This window comes from Quercus suber, unplaced genomic scaffold, assembly GCF_002906115.3.
Source record: "Quercus suber isolate HL8 unplaced genomic scaffold, Cork oak 2.0 scaffold_112, whole genome shotgun sequence".
NCBI classification, from domain to species: Eukaryota; Viridiplantae; Streptophyta; class Magnoliopsida; order Fagales; family Fagaceae; genus Quercus; species Quercus suber.
The window spans coordinates 248,946-261,208 of NW_027069577.1; the positions used below are offsets into that span (position 1 = coordinate 248,946).

Consider the following 12,263-nt stretch of genomic DNA (forward strand, 5'->3'; position numbering starts at 1 on the left):
CCTTAGAAAGTCTAATACATTGGATATGAAGCTAAACTCTTTGACACTTCTATAGTGGAATTTTCACATTTCTATTAACACAGAATTGTCAAAATTTGTTAGTAAAATGAGTCACAAACATGCACATCAAAAGCCTGTAAATGTGATGTGTGATAAATTCTTAATGAGAGGAACCTTGTATCTCACTTTACTCTTGATAGTGTAGTCAAAGATTGTTATATTTGTTTTTTGCCTTTACAGCCACTCAGGAATTAGTTTCCTTTTAGCAAAATAAGACAATTGGGTTTATTTGAATTTGAGAAAGAAGTAGAAGAGAAGGGAAGGAAGGATGGAGAGACATAAAATATTGTGATTTGTAAGGCATAGTAATTGATTGATACTAGGGAAGTTTGCTTTTATGTACTGGTTGAAGAGTGGTGTCACTTTTGCTAAGCAGTTTTTAGTTTGTTATTTATGAGTGACTTTGTGAGTGAATTGAATAAGTTGGATAGGGCAACATGAGAGTGCCCACTTGAAGGAAATAAGTTTGAAAGATGTAGCTTATTTAATTGAACTTATTTAAGGGTTTTGTTAATATAGAATGTGATATCTAAAACATGTTTCTCATATAACTTAATGTATTGCTTGGGTCTTTTTAGGAGAGTTATAGTTAAGGTTTGAACCTTTTCTCTACACTTTTTACCACACTAGTCTAAGTACCTTACTGCAATTCAAGGCTGTGTTGGTGCCAGGCCTGCTCATTATTTGGTCTGGACTGTGTGGTAAAAAAACTTGTTTTACTTAGTGGGGAGCTACTCTGGCTTGCCTTTTATGGACCATTTGGAAGGAAATAAATTTGAGAGTTTTTTAAGGAATAGAATGTTCGAATGCTTAATTGAAATCTCAAATTTTGAGTGTGTTTTAATTGCTAATGTGGCACTTGGTAGTAATACTAGTGATATTGTGTCATTCAACTACTAACTCTGTTGTTTAATACACTAATCCATTGTGTGTTTCTTAATTCGTAGGATGGTGATGGTGATGGTGATTCTGCAGTGAATATCCAGTCTCCTGGTACTTAGCACTTATCATTTGATGATGTGTAGTAAGCGATACTTTGGGCACCTATTTTGGAGTAGTTACTATGATATTTTGATATTTATAATAAAGTTTCAAACTTTGATATATATGTACACAACATAGTTGGAAACTTTATTATAACATTTTAGACAATTATAATGTACTCTTTTGTTCAGGATATTCTATATAGTTAGAATGTATTCTTTTGTGTAGGACATTGTACATAGTTGTCTAGAATGTATTATTTTGTGTATAAAATTTTAGACATTTGGGATGTAATTATTGATATGGTTTAATTAAATATATTTAGTTTCTTGGTTTAATGTGGTATGATATTTGCTATTGGAAAATATGAATTGTAGTTCATTACAATTGCTATAAAACAGGTATTGGAAAATATGTATTTTAGGTACATTACAGGTAGGGGTGTCCACGGCAACCCGTAAACCCACCCACCTGCCCAAACCGTCCGGACCGACTTGAAATCCGGCCGACCTGACACCGGTGATGGTCGGAGACGGGTCTTCGTCCCCAAAAACCGACTGACACGGTCGAATGGCGGGTTTTCTTCTTCAAAACCCGATATACCCGATCCGATCGAGGAAACCCATGAAAGAAGGCCGGAGTTACGTAGATCCGTTCAGATTCATCAATATTCCGGTGAAGTTTGGTAGTTTTTGGTTAGATCCGGTGAAGATCAAGGTTTTCTTTTTTAGATCCGGCGGTGAGATGAAGATTTGGTGCTTCGATCCGGCGAAGATTTGGTGCTTGTGCTTCGATTTTCACTTAGATCCAGCGATAGAGATGAATTTTTCACACAAATCTGAGCTTCATGTGATGGTTTTTGCTTCGATTTTTGCTTAGATTCGTGATTTTCAATCAAATCTGGGCTTGATGGGTTGATTTTGAGCTTTGATCTGGCGAAAATCCGGCGATTGTAACCCAGTACGAGGCCGACCGACCCGATCGTTGTCAACCGGCGTCCAATCCGACTCGACCCAAGGTCGTCTGTGGTTGGTGGCGGGTCGTTTAGCCGTCCACCCGATGAAAGTGGGTCGGTTGCGGGTTGGGCATAAACCCGACCCGAGCCGACCCGTGGACACCCCTAATTATAGGTGCTAAAAAAACTATTAAAAAAAAAAAAAAGACCTATACCAGCACTTTTGTGAATGTTGGAATAGGTATAGCCTATGCTAGCGCTTTCAAAAGCGCTGGTATAGGCCTTTTAAATTATATTGATTCAAGACCTATCCCAACACTTTTTAAAACGCTGGAATAGGTGCTGACTATGCCAGCGCTTTCAAAAGCGCTGGTATAGGTCTTTTAAATTATGTCATTCATGACCTATACCAGCACTTTCAAAAGCGCTGGTATAGGTCATGCGCTTTTGAAAGCGCTGGTATAGGGTGTATGCCTTTCCCAGCGCTTTCGAAAAGCGCCGGTACAGGTCCGGTGACCCTATACCCACATTCACTGCGCGGCGGTTTGAAGTGCCGGGAAAAGAAATGCCGGGATAGGAATTTTGACCCTATCATCGCCATTGTTACATTGTTATATATGATGTTGTGAAAGAATCAATTTACGCAAGACATAGAAGAGAAAAATCAAATATAGAAAATAGGCTGAATAATAAAATATATGAAAAAATAGGGTGACAACCATGTTTATCTAGCAAAACCCTATTTGGTTCGAATTCCCAAAATACTTCTATAGCATACAATGGAGGGCATTGCCCCCACACCCCCACCCTATTATTCAACCTTACAAAGTTTAATTAAACATTCATGGCCTTATGGGCTTCACTCCTTTCTACTCCACTCATTAGGCTCCATTCTCTTTTTTTTTTTTTTTTTCTTTTTTTTTTTTTTTTTTTTTTCACCCACCCGCCCAAACCGTCCGGACCGACTTGAAATCCGGCCGACCTGACACCGGTGATGGTCGGAGACGGGTCTCCGCCCCCAAAAACCGACTGACACGGGTCGAATGGCGGGTTTTCTTCTTCAAAACCCGATATACCCGATCCGATCGAGGAAACCCATGAAAGAAAGCCGGAGTTACGTAGATCCGTTCAGATTCATCAATATTCCGGTGAAGTTTGGTAGTTTTTGGTTAGATTCGGTGAAGATCAAGGTTTTCTTCTTTAGATCCGGCGGTGAGATGAAGATTTGGTGCTTCGATCCGGCGAAGATTTGGTGCTTGTGCTTCGATTTTCACTTAGATCCAGCGATAGAGATGAATTTTTCACACAAATCTGAGCTTCATGTGATGGTTTTTACTTCAATTTTTGCTTAGATTCGTGATTTTCGATCAAATCTGGGCTTGATGGGTTGATTTTGAGCTTCGATCCGGCGAAAATCCGGCGATTGTAACCCAGTACGAGGCCGACCGACCTGACCGTTGTCAACCGGCGTCCAATCCGACTCGACCCAAGGTCGTCTGTGGTTGGTGGCGGGTCATTCAGCCGTCCACCCGATGAAAGTGGGTTGGTTGCGGGTTGGGCATAAACCCGACCCGTGGACACCCCTAATTATAGGTGCTAAAAAAACTATTAAAAAAAAAAAAAAAAAACCTATACCAGCACTTTTGTGAATGTTGGAATAGGTATAGCCTATGTTAGCGCTTTCAAAAGCGCTGGTATAGGCCTTTTAAATTATATTGATTCAAGACCTATCCCAACACTTTTTAAAACGCTGGAATAGGTGCTGACTATGCCAGCGCTTTCAAAAGCGCTGGTATAGGTCTTTTAAATTATGTCATTCATGACCTATACCAGCACTTTCAAAAGCGTTGGTATAGGTCATGCGCTTTTGAAAGCGCTGGTATAGGGTGTATGCCTTTCCCAGCGCTTTTGAAATGCGCCGGTACAGGTCCGGTGACCCTATACCCACATTCACTGCGCGGCAGTTTGAAGCGCCGGGAAAAGAAACGCCAGGATAGGAATTTTGACCCTATCATCGCCATTGTTACATTGTTATATATGATGTTGTGAAAGAATCAATTTACGCAAGACATAGAAGACAAAGAAGAGAAAAATCAAATATAGAAAATAGGCTGAATAATCAAATATATGAAAAAATAGGGTGACAACCATGTTTATCTAGCAAAACCCTATTTGGTTCGAATTCCCAAAATACTTCTATAGCATACAATGGAGGGCATTGCCCCCACACCCCCACCCTATTATTCAACCTTACAAAGTTTAATTAAACATTCATGGCCTTATGGGCTTCACTCCTTTCTACTGCACTCATTAGGCTCCATTCTTTTTTTTTCTTTTTTTTTTCTTTTTTTGATGAATACATTATGCTCCATTCCACTCCGCTACGCCCATAAGGCCCCCAAGCTAAAATGATGCAAAAACAAATATGATTCACTACTCCAACATACGTATGAGTATATCTATATACTATATATGTATGATTCATCAAACTGGGCTTTACAAATTATTTAAACCCCCAATTTCATGCTTTCTTGTCTGATTTTATGTTGCCTAGTAGCTTGCTTTCTAATAGAATGGTAATCATGTACATGAGTTTATGAAATTCATGTAGAGAAAATCAGCAAAGTTCAAAGTGTTTGCTTTTAGCACAGTCCAATGCTATATCAGACAACGGAATGCTTATACTAGACTTCAAAGCAATGAAAAATCTATGATTTTGAATAAGTCATATAACAAACAAGCTAACACTCAACCTTCGAGGCTGGCAGAAGAACTATACTCCTTGTCATTGCCATATACATACACTGATAGTGATATTGTTATGCTAAAAAGATATTAAATAGGTGTTGTTTCCAAGACTTTTCATCAAATATCAATATCGAACCCTATTAATATTGCTGCAATCATATTAGCATTGACTTTTCAAATAAATAATGGTTTAGTTAACGAAGTTATATATGAAAATTGTATCTATTGAGCCTTTCAAAGTAAATAATGTCTTAGGACATTACAGAACGAAATAATTGATGGCAAACAAAATGTAATGGAGAGAAAAACTAGTTAATGAAAATGAAAAATAGCCTTCTTGTTCTAAGCTCTAGCTATTAATATTAGTAAGAGAAATAGAAAATAGCAAATGAACAAGAAATGCAGTATTTGATAAAGAAAAAAGGATCATTTACCAGGACAAATGCTTTTATGTTCTCTTGTCAATCTCATTTCAGAGCTTTTATCTTCAGAAATATCGAGTAAAATATGAAGTAAATCCTTCACTGCATGACCTCCATCCATATTTTTCCTCTTTCTTTCTTGCCTCCTCGTGCTCTTTTATAATCTTTTCCATCATACTGTCAAACCTATCACGAACTTCCTTAAGCCTTTTCCCAAATCCCTGCAAATCTAAATTTTTACAAAACCAAATATAATCTGACAAATAAAAGTTCCCTGTAAGCTCAGCCGTAGCTTTCACCAACTTTGTCACCTCATCAGCTTCATTTTCATTTTCAGAACACCTTTGACTCATGGTCATTCTTTATGTAATGTTATTGGTTACCCTCATAAGCCCTTCTCCAACATCAATAGCCTCATCTGATTGACCCCTTTTTCAGTATAAACTGCACAAACCTTGTTATCTCTTCATGCCTAACTGGAAGAAGTTGATCTAGTGTTTGACCAACTAGAAGTTTAGACATGCAAAGATTTTTCATGAATTTCCAATAGGGTCCATAAGGTGCAAAAGAAAAATCAGCGGAGCCATATGTTAGGTAATCAACAGTTGCGGTGTGGGGTCGATTCATGAAAGAAGTTTCATGAGTTTTGAGGAGCTCTTTTGCCATTTCTGGGGTGGAAACGACGACACAAAGGACGGACCCAAGGAAGAGGTGAATTAAGGGTCCATAGCGATTTGAGAGATTGTGAAGAGCTTGGTGAGGTAATGGGGCAAGAAGATGGAGGTGACCAATGCTTGGCAGGGCTAATGGGCTCGGTGGAACACGACCTTTAGTCCTGGTTCTGGTTATGTAGCGGACCAGGATGGTGGAGAGTGGAGACTGGCCATATGAGGAAAAGTATGATGTAGCTGTGCAAATCAGCCATGGTTGAATCTTGGTAATATAATTTGGAATGACGGTGGTTTCGTTGATGCTTTTACAAAAGTAGGCTGAGGTTTTTTATTTTATTTTAAACAAAATAATAAATTACACCTTTTAATTTTGTCTAAAATTAAATTCGATTTTATTTTTATTTTTATTTATTCCAATCTTGTTAGTTTTTATTTTTGTTCAATATAGTCATTTTCTGTCCACTTCAATCAAGTGGGTTGCTCTGTGTAAAAAGCTACACTTCTTAATTTTTAATTTTTAGTTTCTTTAATTAAAATATTGTAAAATAATTTTGAGAAAAAAAAAAAGCTAGGAAATTTAGAATTATTTTCATTTTAAAATGAAAAGAGCACCAAGAAAAAGAAAAAAAAAATTGACTATAGCGTTAGAAATGAAGTAAGATTGAGAAATGTGACAACCGAAATACACTACAACACAGTTCCACAATTTTCTCACAGTTTCAACCTTTTGTCTAACGGTCTTCTATGTTGAATTATCATCCAATCTAAATTAATTACTTCAAGCTATTCCTAATCTTCAATCGACCAAGTGTTGCTATATTAAGAGTTTTTTTTTTTTTTTTTTTTTTTTTGGAGAAAAATATTAAAAGAGATTTTTTTTTTAATAAATTACAAAGTTAGTCTTTATTCTTTACACCATATTTTAATTTAATCTTTAACCTTTTAATTATGTCAATTTGATCATTAAACTTTTAATGCCGTGTCAATTTAGTATATACCGTTATCTTTTGGATGAAAATTACTGACGTAACAAATAATCCAAATAAAAATAAAAAAACTTGCCACGTCAACAAACACATAGACCACCATGTCATTTTAAAAAAATCAAATTAAATCCAAAACACGTGACAACCAAAATCCCTAACTCATCATTATCTCTTCTCCCTCCCTCTCTCTCGTTAGTCAGACTCACCACCCATCTCCATCTCTTCTGCCTCATCCTTAAGATCTGAAGTTGCAGACAAAAGTGAGGACGGCAACACTTCTATCTTCTGGTGGCACCAGGTCTCTAAATTTTGGCAAAAGCACAAACCTATAGACAACCACAACCTCAAGATGCAACAAGAATATGCATTGATTGGTGCTCCCTCTTAATACTAACTTTAGCCGTAGCATCGGATCTGGTTATTGGGGCCTTTAAAAGCAGATTGTTTTAAAGCTGAAACAGCCCAAGCCTTTCTCAAGGTATTGTTGATGGTGCTTCCTCTGCTCGGTAGAGTTTATTGGCAGGTAGTATCTCAGTTACAGTGTTCCTGTTCAAGAGCTTCTGTTGTCGTTCCAAAGACTCCCTTGTTGCATTTTCTTGCTTAGGTGTATAGAAGTATATACCATATCTATACTGTGTCCCCACATCATTTCCCTGCACACAAAGGAGGTTATTGTTAGCATCTGTAAAGTGATAAGGCCGTGAGACAAATGTGCGTGCAACAAGGTCAAATCAACAAAGCATCTGTTTATTATTATTATTATTATTATTTTTTTTATGGGAACAAAGCATCTGTTTTGAACATGGAAGTAGTGTGACTTTTTTTTTTTTTTGATGGTAAACTGGAAGAGATTAACATTCCACAGAGAAATTGAATTACAACAGAGCCAAGAAAGGAAAAGATTACATCATATCATCTCCTAGAATATTCAGAATACATGGGGGAGAGATTCCTTTCCAAATGTGTGATTGGCCTGAAAATTTTGCTTCTTTTGCCAAAGAGTGGGCTGCTCTGTTGCCGTCCCTTTTCAGGTGGTGGAAGGAGCAGTGACTAAAGATGCTAGACGCCTCTCTGATGTCTTCAAGAATATGACCAATGTCGCTGCCAGTTGCCCCAGAATTTAAGGCAAGGATGATAGAAAGAGCATCGGATTCAAACATTGCCTGGCTGACCTGCATCTCCACAGCGAAGAGGACTCCATGGTGAAGCGCAATTGCTTCTGTGGTTTCAGCAGGGAAGCATGAAGGGAGGACCAAGCTGAGGGCGCCAAATGGAGAACCCGAGGAGTCCCTAATGACCACTCCAATGCAGGAGTTTCCTCCCCCTGGATCTGTTGCGCCATCCACATTGATCTTGAAGAAACCAAGAGGTGGAGCAGTCCAATGGTTGCAAGCAAGTGGGGGGGAAGGCATGGGGTTGAGCCGAGCTTCATTGAAGTCCAGAAAGGCTCTTTTTGCTGATTCCCAAGTCTGGTATGGTGAGGTTGCAGTGTCATTATGAATAGCTTGGTTTCGGTTACCCCATATTGACCAAAGGACCCAGAAAAATAAGTCCAAATCCCTTAACATGCCCAAACCAATAAACTTTGAGGTAAGGTCCAAGATGTCAGCATTGGTGGTAGAGAGGTTTACAGGGCAGTCAGTCCAAAAAGACCATGTTTGCTTAGCATGGGAGCAGTGGAGTAGAGCATGTTCAATGGACTCCAATTCCTTATCACAAATTGGGCAAAAACCAGAGGTGTTTAACCCTCTACGACGAAGATTTAGCATGGAAGGGAGGTCATTTCGACACACCTGCCACGCAAAGATCTGAACCTTAGGGGGAATATTTAGTCTCCAAAAGGATGATTGATTAAACTCAGATGTGCTCACTTCGGTTTCAAGATTCTCAACCACACGCATAGCAATATAGTACGCGCTCTTCACAATAAAGGAACCCCTATTGTTTCCCATCCAAATGAGCTGATCATCAGGGAGGCCATAACTGATCGGAATTTTGAGGATGGAGTCAGCTTCGAAAGGCAGAAAGATAGCGCGCACCAAATCAGTTTTCCACCACTTTGAGTCCTCGTCAATGAGAGAAGAGACCATTGGGAAGTTGCCAAAATCTGATTGAGGCGAAATTACCTTGTAGGTAGTTGGTGTTGGGAGCCATCTATCTTCCCAAATGTGAATCCTTTTGCCATTTCCCACCCTCCATCGAGTGCCCTCTTTAAGAACCCGTAGACTATTATGAATGCTCCTCCAAGCGTAGCTAGGATTATTTCCAACCTTAGAATTTAGAACGTCTTCATAGGGAAAGTATTTAGCTTTATAGACTCGAGCAATCAAGGAAGTGGGGTTTGTGAGAATCCGCCACCCTTGTTTTGCTAGCAAAGCAAGGTTGAAGGCTTGGAGATTTCGGAAGCCCATGCCACCGTATAATTTGGACTTACACATCTTTTTCCAACTGACCCAAGCAATTTTTGACTCTTGGTTCCTTTGGCCCCACCAAAAGTTTCTCATCATTCTTTCCAAGTCATCGCATAGGGTTTTTGGAAGAAGGAAGCAGCTCATGGTATACGTAGGCACCGCTTGCGCCACGGCTTTGATAAGGATTTCGCGGCCCCCAATAGAGAGAAGTTTCTCTTTCCATCCCGCCAGCTTCTTACCCACTTTTTCCTTAATCTCGGCAAAGACTTGAGTTTTTGATTTCCCAATCAACGATGGAAGACCAAGATACTTCTTATGTCAAGAGTCCTACATCGGGCCAAGAATATTAAAGATCACATCTCTAGTGGAAGAGGGAGTGTTAGGACTGAAAAAGACCGAAGACTTGTCTGGATTAATTTTTTGGCCTGAGGCTGATTCATAAGCGCTAAGGATGCTCATAAGCTCATTGCACTCTTGGATGTTTGCCTTACAAAAAAGAAGGATGTCGTCCGCAAAGAAAAGGTGCGTGATAGAAGGGCAGCCCCTACATATGGAGACCCCATTAAGAGCTTGGTTTCTCGCAGCATGGTGGATAAGTGCAGAAAGACCTTCGGCACAAAGGAGGAAAAGGCCCGGCGAGAGTGGGTCACCTTGTCTAAGGCCCTTAGAGGGAGTAATGCAGCCATAGGCTTCCCCATTGATGATAACAGAGTATGAAACAGTTGTAATGCATTGCATGATGAGAGAAATCCAATTTTTGTGAAAACCCAATTTTTCCATGACTCTTTTAATGAAACCCCATTCAACTCGATCAAAAGCCTTGCTCATATCAAGCTTGATGGACATAAAATTATCTTTGCCCTCTGTTTTATGGTTTAGATAGTGCATGAGCTCAAATGCCACAAGGACATTATCAGTTATGAGTCTATCGGCTGTGAAGGCACTCTAATTTTCGGCTATCACAAGAGGGAGGACAACTTCTAATCTATTTGCAAGGACCTTCAAAATGAGCTTGTACGTGACATTGCATAAGCTAATAGGACGGAACTCAGTCATCTTAGTGGGATGCTTTGTTTTTGGGATAAGAGATATGTTAGTTTTGTTAATTTCAGACATTTGCAAATTTGAATTTAACACATTTAAGACCATATTTGTGATATCTCTACCCACAATATTCCAGTATTTTTGAAAGAAAATGGCTGACATACCGTCGGGGCCAGGAGATTTGGTTGGATGGATCTGGTGGAGGGCCCTCGGAAATTCTTCACTGGTGAAAGTTTTGGTGAGTCTGGGGACTAAGAAGAGAGAGGGGGAGATGAGACCGAGATGAGTTAGAGATTTTGGATTTTACGGATTTTGATTGTCAAGTTTTTCAGATTTAACTTGGTCTATTTTTTAATAACATGGCAGTACAGGTGTTTGTTGATGTGGCAAAAAAATAATTTTGTATTTGGACTGTTTGCCTTATCAGCAATTTCCATCCAAGATTAACGGCAGAAACTAAATTAACACAGTATTGAAAGGTTAGGGACTAAATTAACACAATTGAAAAGTTAGAGACCAAATTAAGATATGGTATAAAGGATAGGGACTAACTTTGTAATTTACCCTTCCTTTTTTAGAGAAAACACACACGAGAAAGGGAAATTGAGTTCTAGCACAAATGCATACCATAATATTAATAGAGTTTTAGTTGCAAACAGGGGCGGAGCCAAAGGGGGGCGAGAGGGGGCAATTGCCCCCCCTGACTCCTTTAAAAAATGAATCAGTTTTCCACCACTTTGAGTCCTCGTCAATGAGAGAAGAGACCATTGGGAAGTTGCCAAAATCTGATTGAGGCGAAATTACCTTGTAGGTAGTTGGTGTTGGGAGCCATCTATCTTCCCAAATGTGAATCCTTTTGCCATTTCCCACCCTCCATCGAGTGCCCTCTTTAAGAACCCGTAGACTATTATGAATGCTCCTCCAAGCGTAGCTAGGATTATTTCCAACCTTAGAATTTAGAACGTCTTCATAGGGAAAGTATTTAGCTTTATAGACTCGAGCAATCAAGGAAGTGGGGTTTGTGAGAATCTGCCACCCTTGTTTTGCTAGCAAAGCAAGGTTGAAGGCTTGGAGATTTCGGAAGCCCATGCCACCGTATAATTTGGACTTACACATCTTTTTCCAACTGACCCAAGCAATTTTTGACTCTTGGTTCCTTTGCCCCACCAAAAGTTTCTCATCATTCTTTCCAAGTCATCGCATAGGGTTTTTGGAAGAGGAAGCAGCTCATGGTATACGTAGGCACCGCTTGGCCACGGCTTTGATAAGGATTTCGCGGCCCCCAATAGAGAGAAGTTTCTTTTCCACCCGCCAGCTTCTTACCCACTTTTTCCTTAATCTCGGCAAAGACTTGAGTTTTTGATTTCCCAATCAACGAGGAAGACCAAGATACTTCTTATGTCAGAGTCCTACATCGGGCCAAGAATATTAAAGATCACATCTCTAGTGGAAGAGGAGTGTTAGGCTGAAAAAGACCGAAGACTTGTCTGGATTAATTTTTTGGCCTGAGGCTGATTCATAAGCGCTAAGGATGCTCATAAGCTCATTGCACTCTTGGATGTTTGCCTTACAAAAAAGAAGGCTGTCGTCCGCAAAGAAAAGGTGCGTGATAGAAGGGCAGCCCCTACATATGGAGACCCATTAAGAGCTTGGTTTCTCGCAGCATGGTGGATAAGTGCAGAAAGACCTTCGGCACAAAGGAGGAAAAGGCCCGGGAGAGTGGGTCACCTTGTTCTAAGGCCCTTAGAGGGAGTAATGCAGCCATAGGCTTCCCCATTGATGATAACAGAGTATGAAACAGTTGTAATGCATTGCATGATGAGAGAAATCCAATTTTTGTGAAAACCCAATTTTTCCATGACTCTTTAATGAACCCCATTCAACTCGATCAACGCCTTGCTCATATCAAGCTTGATGGACATAAAATTATCTTTGCCCTCTGTTTTATGGTTTAGATAGTGCATGAGCTCAAATGCCACAAG

General features: G+C 39.6%; 1 pseudogene; it reads right to left on the reverse strand.

Moving 5' to 3' along the window:
• Positions 1 to 3,812: 3,812 nt before the first annotated feature.
• LOC112030099 (cytochrome P450 93A3-like) lies at positions 3,813 to 6,094 on the reverse strand (annotated as a pseudogene).
• Positions 6,095 to 12,263: the final 6,169 nt, after the last annotated feature.